This window comes from Poecilia formosa, unplaced genomic scaffold (assembly GCF_000485575.1).
Source record: "Poecilia formosa unplaced genomic scaffold, Poecilia_formosa-5.1.2 Scaffold238, whole genome shotgun sequence".
Classification (NCBI taxonomy): domain Eukaryota; kingdom Metazoa; phylum Chordata; class Actinopteri; order Cyprinodontiformes; family Poeciliidae; genus Poecilia; species Poecilia formosa.
In genome coordinates, this window is record NW_006800177.1 from 370,117 (window position 1) to 377,629 (window position 7,513).

The window sequence follows — 7,513 nt, forward strand, 5'->3', positions numbered from 1 at the left end:
AAACATTTTTCCCTTTTCCGTGACCATCTCTTGGTCACTTTAGCTCAATCACAAACAGACCTGCAGCTCTCTGCTATAGCATGCACACATTCAAGATGACACCCGTCAACATGCTGTTCTTTACATGGTTGTCAATTATCCATATCTGCATGCACCGTCTTTTGAAAGGGAGAGGCAGAGCAATGAAAAAGTGACTCTTCTTGGCACCAATTAAATGTTTCAGATGACAAAACAAATGTCAGTAACATTTTTGTTCTCTGTTTTACTCTTTTTACATGTTTATGTGTAGCATTTGTTCAATGCTTGCCGTTTTCTGAGTCGGTTATAAATTAAGTTTGGCTAAAAGATGAGAAGTTTCCTTTATATGGGTGGAAGAAGGTGTCCATATCAACCTGACTCTGCATGAAAAAACTAATTAACTTCTGCTTAAACTTGCTTAGTGGAAAAAAATTGTCATCTGGCTTTTACAATAATTGGCAAAAAGAGTCTTAAAGTACCATGGAGCATGTACTCCATGCTCCATGGATAATGAATATGCACATTAATCATTTTTGCAGAAACATTGCCGGGCTTTCCAGTGTTAAACATTTAGAACTGAATTTTGACAAGGCCACTCCAAAACATTACAGTTGTTTTATTACAAAATTCATGATTTCATCAATTATGACAAATTATCGGATCAGAAGGTGACAAAAAAAAACAACAAATGTCTATGTGTGTGTACCACCATATTTGACTGTTAATACGATGTTCTTTTACTCAGAATCGTATGATGGATGCAATGGGATTAAAGTTGGTTAGAATCGCTTCTTCCCCCCATTTATGAAATTATAATGTAATAACTGCTTTTTGTATTTGTTAAGTTTATTCTTATCTAATATTAAGATTTATTTGATAATATTAAGCAACTGACTTTGATTAAAAAAAAGTATTGTAAAAAGCAGAATACTTTTTTTACACTATTTATTGAAAAATATTGAATATGCACATTAATCAGCACAACTGTATGCATTACAAACACTGATTCTCTCATGATAGACATATCTCTGTCTAAAACAGGTTAATACAGTCTTCCCAAATGGGAATTATTTGCCTGTTCTTCTTGCCCTGACGCCAATAACCTTGCCTTCAAGGTAACACAGGAGCATTTCTACAGCAAGAAGCAAGGAATCAGGTTGCTTCTGCTCTGCCGCTTCATCCTGATCAATAAGAGGAGATCATCTCACAATTTCAGGGAACTTAGAAATTACAGGCTGAGGGAGCATTAGAGTTGGAGTACATGTGTGTGATTGAAGGGGGGGGGAGGATTTGTGTCTGTGTGAAAAGAAAGAGGGGTTGGTGATACAGAGAAAAAGCTCTGAACACAGCTGCCACTTCAGCTCGCAAAGTACAAGAGGTGTGAAATGAAAGAAAATGGAAGAACATGCAGGGCTTTTCACCAGAGGGCATTGTGTGGATCCCTCATGTATGAATTTTACTCGCATGAAACACTCAAATATTGTGAGAAGCATTTTCACAGTGTTGCCTGTTGACGCTTAGGATCAACTGAGAAGAACTGTAATAATGTCCAAGCAACCAAATGCACAGACATGTCAACACAGAGCTAAAAAGATGCAAAAACAACGGTCAGTGTGCAACACTGTGTCGTAACATTTAAATATGAAAAAGAAATCCTCAAATTATTAAACAAAAGTGTGGCGAATGATTGGCAAATTTATTCTGACAAAAACTGGGCCATCCATTGCGACCATTGCAAATATGAGCTTTAAATGTTCGAACCTCACAGGTGAGCAACATGAAAATGTGATCAATCCACCAAGGTGCCAGGAGAACGTGTCCTTGTGTGCATAATGCTTATTTTTAACAGATGTAGCAGTACTGGACTGGAGCCTGGTGGTAATTTATCACCTTTTTTTTCTGGTGGAGTGACGGAGGAGGGAGAGGAGGAAGAGGTGGCAGTAAAGGGGTTCTTATGTGTGATGACAGCAGGTACAATTTCCCCACCAGGAAGCCGGTTTTATGTGCAGCCTGGTTTCTTCTTCGTCACAACATTTCAAATTGAAAGAATACGATGAAAAGTTACAGCTTCTCCTTGAAATGTTGGGAATGTTATTGGCAATCCAACTGAAAATATTCTACGGTGTACAGAGCAGGTCAAACTGTATGTGTCGCCTACAATGACTGTTCTCCTCTAAGCTCTCTTCAAAATCTCCAAAAATATGAATGATTTTATAAGTTATGTTGCTTTGCTAACTCAGAATACACAATTTATCATAACGTTATGTTTGGATGACTTATTTAAATCCTCGATAAGTCCATGCTTCTAACTTTCTGTCCAAAAATAACTCCAGCTATGGGATTGTATTTTATCTGCAATGAGGATTTGATTAAATATTTTTTTTGTCTTTCTCTAGTCTATTAATAGAATCCATGTTTCCTCAGGTGTTTCCTGAAGTCCTCCTCCTCTGGAGGCTCAGTCTCACTGGGCCAGAGGAGGACTGATCACCCAGTCTTATTTGGTTACAATTAATACTTTCATTAACATCAAATGGCTTACTACATTCTCTGGGTCATTTGGTAACTTCCTTTAGCAAAATATCTTTCGTTGTGTCGGAAGGTGACAAAATCCCAGAGCAAAAATTCAAGTTTGTTCTCAGAAATTCAACCGCCAATCGTCTTTACTTCTTTTATGTGATGCAGATTTTTCAATGGATTAGTAAAGCAAAAGTCTTTCAGACTGTTCTTTTTTTTATACATTAAGAAACTGTTTATTTTGGTATGTTAACGTAGCTGAGCATTGCTGATCAATGTTACTATTCTGTTGGTTGTAAGTCGGACTCCTTCTTTACTCTGTGTGTGGGTGTTCATTTCCTGTCCTAATTGAAATATCTACTTGTTTACTCCTGGCTACAAACATCACCAGGCTGCCAAATGAAGGCAGAATACACAGCTGACCTGCTTAACACTCAGCCTGAGCCGTACATCCTCACTGGCATTACCGCGAGTCCAGACGCAGAACAGGAAACGGGGATGGCCAGCATGCTGTTTTTAGTAGTAAAAGTTTAAAGTTGTTCTGAACAACTATTGGCAGCGTTTATCTGAGTGAGGCTGAGCATAGCTGTGCTTGTATAACTTCACAGCTTCAGAGATGATAACTTTCTACTGCATGTCTTCATCAGAAAGAAACGGGAACAAACCAGGGAAATCTGTGATGTTCTTGCTTACAGCTGAAGATTATCTGAAGCTCTGGTGAACCCATGTTCAAAGAAAGTTGTTGTCCATGATAAGTTAGGGAATCATGTTGCTTAATTCACTGCTTCAGTTTTGCTTCTTCTACTTTTTCAACCTTGATCACAGCTCCATAAAATAAGAAAGGTTCTGTTCTGGGGTTTTTCTGGATAAATCAAAACGTACTATTCTAATTCAGCAGTTCTCTGATTAGCTGTTTCCACCCTGGATGAGGCTCAGGAGATACTGATGTCACTAAATCCATATTTTTTGCCCCATTAAAATTTTCTTGGAGAAGTGCAGCATTTTCTTCTGTCAGCCACTGAAGGTTTATTACTGGAAAAAGAAAGTATTTAATTTCTATTGTTCACAACATGCTTACTCAGGAACTTGAATCTGACTCTTAGAATGGATTGGAATTGAACCAATCTCTAATTATCATCAAAAAGGTTGCTTTAAAAATAAAGTGACATCAACAAACATCACACATTTCACCACAAAAAAAGAATAGTGTCAATTGTTTATCATATACTCTCAGTAAATGTTGTAGAAACAAATAAATCAAAGGCACATTCTGCTAATTATTCAAAATTATTTGCAGTGTTGCATGACATTAGGTAAAACATGACATCAGTTTACCTAATACTTGTGAATATTGATGACATTGATTGCGATTAGCCCATATTTTCATCAGATTTTTTTTTTTTTCTTTCTTTTGTCCTCACCACTCTCCATGAGCTGTTGGATCTTGAGATCTGAATCAGATGTGGTGACAAACAGTGAAACTTCATCCAAGTGGCCAAATGGCACTTGATGGCAAGCAGGGCTTGAACGCATAGCAGCTAAAACCTGATAACCGAACAAACACCGCAACGAAGCTAAAGACCTTTGTGAATGCATGCTGCACATGCTGACATATAATTATTGTCCCGTTTTAATCTAAATCTGACAAAACTGACAAATCATTGGGAAATAACATTTCCCTAACATCTCTTTCTCATTCATGACGCAACCTTTAAAAACAACTCAAAACATGCAATTACGGTACATGTCAAGCGACAACTCGCTATCTTATGGCAATTTTTTTTGTTTAACCGATATATTTTTCTTTCATGATTTACACCAGAAATTAGAGGGATACTGATTTTCTTCATTAACTGGAGGAAACCTCATAGGTGAAGTACCTCTGTGCGTGTTTTCTGACTAACTGTAGCGCGTCAGCGCAGCCTGTAGTTGAGCTGGGCACTTCGGAGCTGTCCAGGGTGCTGAACCAGATCCACTTTCCCCACCTCTATACAATCCTCGCAACAGACAGGCAGTCCCAATGAATTTCACACAGAAAGTGGGATTAAGCAAAAGATCCACAGCAGTAAAGGAGCGATATCATAATTTGTCCTTTAGGGCGTCACTAAATCAGATTTCTGTAAACAAATTTAAAAGAAATAAAAAGAAATCTCGGAGAGATCTTAAGAAGCGGCATTACTCACGAAAAAGATTAATTGTCACAACAATTCACATATCCTTCTCTTAAACAAGCAGCTACTGGGGAACTTATGAAGCGCGCATCTATGAATACTTCTTTAAACTTTTATCGGTGCGGTTATATTTAAATGTCAAAATTAAGAGGGGCAAAAAGGACGGAGTCAAACTTACCCGCTTAACTTTCTTTCTCTCGTCTTTCCCTTGTTGTTTTGCTGTGAGTGTGGACAGGATGAAAATGTCTGTCCGCTCCAAAGCTCGGTTTAAAGGACTAACCTCGGTGGAAACACACTACCCTGCCCCCTCCCTAACACAGCGCTACGCCTGGCGGATTTATACAAAGGAACTTCCGGTTTAGACTTTGCGAAATAAAACCAGAACGGGAGTCACGAGTAAAAACTGGGGTTTTAAGAAGATGTGGAGTTACTTTCCAGCAGTACAGTGGTCTTAAAGATACAACTAGAGTTCAAATGAAAATTTTCAAAACAAGGGATATTTGATTTACAGATTCAATGTTTAACAACGCATTGTGTCTGTAGAGTTGAATAAAATTGTACAACATTCTTTTCAAACTTTTAGTGATAAGAAAGGAAATTATCTTGCAGGCTTCTTCCACTTCACAATTGGGCACTACTTTACGTTCTTCTGTCACCTAAAATCTTAAAATAGATAAAAAGTTTGTTGTTGTGATAAGACTTTTTTTTCGGAAATGAGGAGGAGCTGGTATGGATATTTTTAATAGGTACTTCAAAATTGAGGTTGATATTTCTAATGGAGCTATTTTTTTTGTTTGTTTTGTTTATGTTTATTTCATAATTTGTAACAGTACTAATAATATTACTGATGGTAGATTCTATATTATATGATTTAGAAAATGGAAATTAAATTAGAAACGCATCAAAATCTAAAAAAAATGACCAAAATATAATACATGCAAATATTGTAGATTATTTTTGTTTTAGTATACAATTATGCCTATGAAAGAACATGTATGCTACTTTAATACCCGCAGCAAAATTACGCTTTCTTAATTAATAATAGACTTTTAATCTGAAGAGCCGGACTTCTAATTTCCTGCTTCCCTGAATTGTATTTGCCCACAAAATGGCCGCGCCCTCTGACGTCAGAGGCAGCGGATAAAAGGTAGGGCATCTCAGCCCAACTCAAAGCCATGTTGGCTTTCTACCTCCTGTGAACAGATTCTCCCTTGTCATTTATAAACAGGATCAGGACGCAAACTGGATATGTTTGTATGTTATCCTAAATCTGATAGGTTAGTAGACAAATTTCAGGAGGATTTAAACACACTGAGTTAAAAATAAAAAATAAAAAATGTGCACTGATTTTCAACAAAAAGAGTTAAATCTAAACAAGGGGAATTTTAAAAGGAAACATGCAAAAGCTGCTCTGCTTTAAGATTCAGTGTTGAAGTGACAAGTGGCTGCGATGTTTTCAGTTTTCTCCAGTTCTTTGTTTCTCCACACACACCTGACACCCTTGACCTTCTTTCTCTTAGTCTGAACTCAGCCTTCTGAAAAATATGCACTCCAGCATTTCAGTCTCAGCACACAGGTACTGAGTGCATTCGAAAGTAGAGTAGTTTGGACACATTCTGCCATCTGTTCGCTTTCTTTCACTCCAACTCAGAACATCACAGTGCATTTTTTTAATCGGTGCAAGAGCTGCAAAAACACTTAACCACCATCACGTCCAGAGCAACAAGATTTCTATTTGAAGAGAGGCGTTAAAATGCAGACAATCCAATGATCTCGCTGCATCTCTTTTCATGTGCAAGTTGAAGCATGCTAATGTCTGCTGATTTTTACAGCAGCTTGTGTCTGCATTTCCATAAACATGAACCTGGACGGTCCTCCCTGTCCTTCTGAGATTGCTCAGGGTGTGCACAGCTGTTTTCCCCTTGGGCCCTTGACTTCATACGATCAGATTCATGAATTTTAAATAGCATCCAAGTGACACACAGAGGAACAAGCAGACGAGAAAACCGTTTTAAGATAGGGTGTTGCCATCTTTTTCTGGGCTTTAGACAGCACAGAAGGCTTCCAGCAGCCCCCACATTATACAAGATTAGTGAACATTACATCCCACAGTGAAAAAAAAAGAAAAAAAAAGCAATCTTACATTTTTATACATCATTTAATTACATTATGTCTTTTATAGCATGCCACAGGACTCTTTGTGGAGGTTTAAACTACCTCAACCTTCATCTTGATAATTATGTGACTTTTTTGGAGCTGGAAAAGATCACATTTTAAAGTAGATAATCAGTAGATTTAGATTCCTGGTTTCTGAAAGAAAAAAAAAAAGTTTGAATTCCTCTCTATGCCAAATGTTCAAGATTTAATTTGTTCTATGATGATTGTGATGGTAAAAGTTGCTATTCATTCATTTATTCATTCATTACCAAATTCAGTGTTGAGTTTGTTCTCCTTATTTGCTGTTTTTGTTTTTGTAATATTATATAACAAAAAGCTGGTTGCTGAATATGATAGTCTAATTTTTTTACGATAAGAATATTAGATTATGATCAGTTTCTATGTGTCCAGGCCAGATCTTCGTCTTTATGATGCAGATCAAGTGGACCTACTTTATTGTTGCACATAATGCTTCCACCTAACACCAGGGTATGGTAATGTGATGTAATAAATATACTGCTTGATAAATTAATATGAATAGCACCAGTATCAAATAAATAAATAAATAAAACCTTATTTGAACTCCAGTGGGAGGTGAAATAAATGTTATTTTGGGATGTTGTGGGTAAAAACTTAGCATTAATCTTCCAAAG

The 7,513-nt window shown here is 37.1% G+C and overlaps 1 protein-coding gene across 2 annotated transcripts in view; it reads right to left on the reverse strand.

The window, feature by feature from the left end:
* The window catches only part of LOC103149866 (synaptosomal-associated protein 25-A-like), a 34,927-nt gene extending 29,916 nt beyond the window's left edge, over positions 1-5,011 (reverse strand). The window contains exon 1 of one of the 2 annotated variants that reach the window (XM_007569220.2): positions 4,882-5,002. The gene's annotated coding sequence lies outside the window, so the exon portion shown is untranslated. Of the gene's footprint in view, positions 1-4,881 lie in introns of both variants that reach the window. The other variant, XM_007569221.2, reaches the window with a different exon arrangement.
* Positions 5,012-7,513: the final 2,502 nt, after the last annotated feature.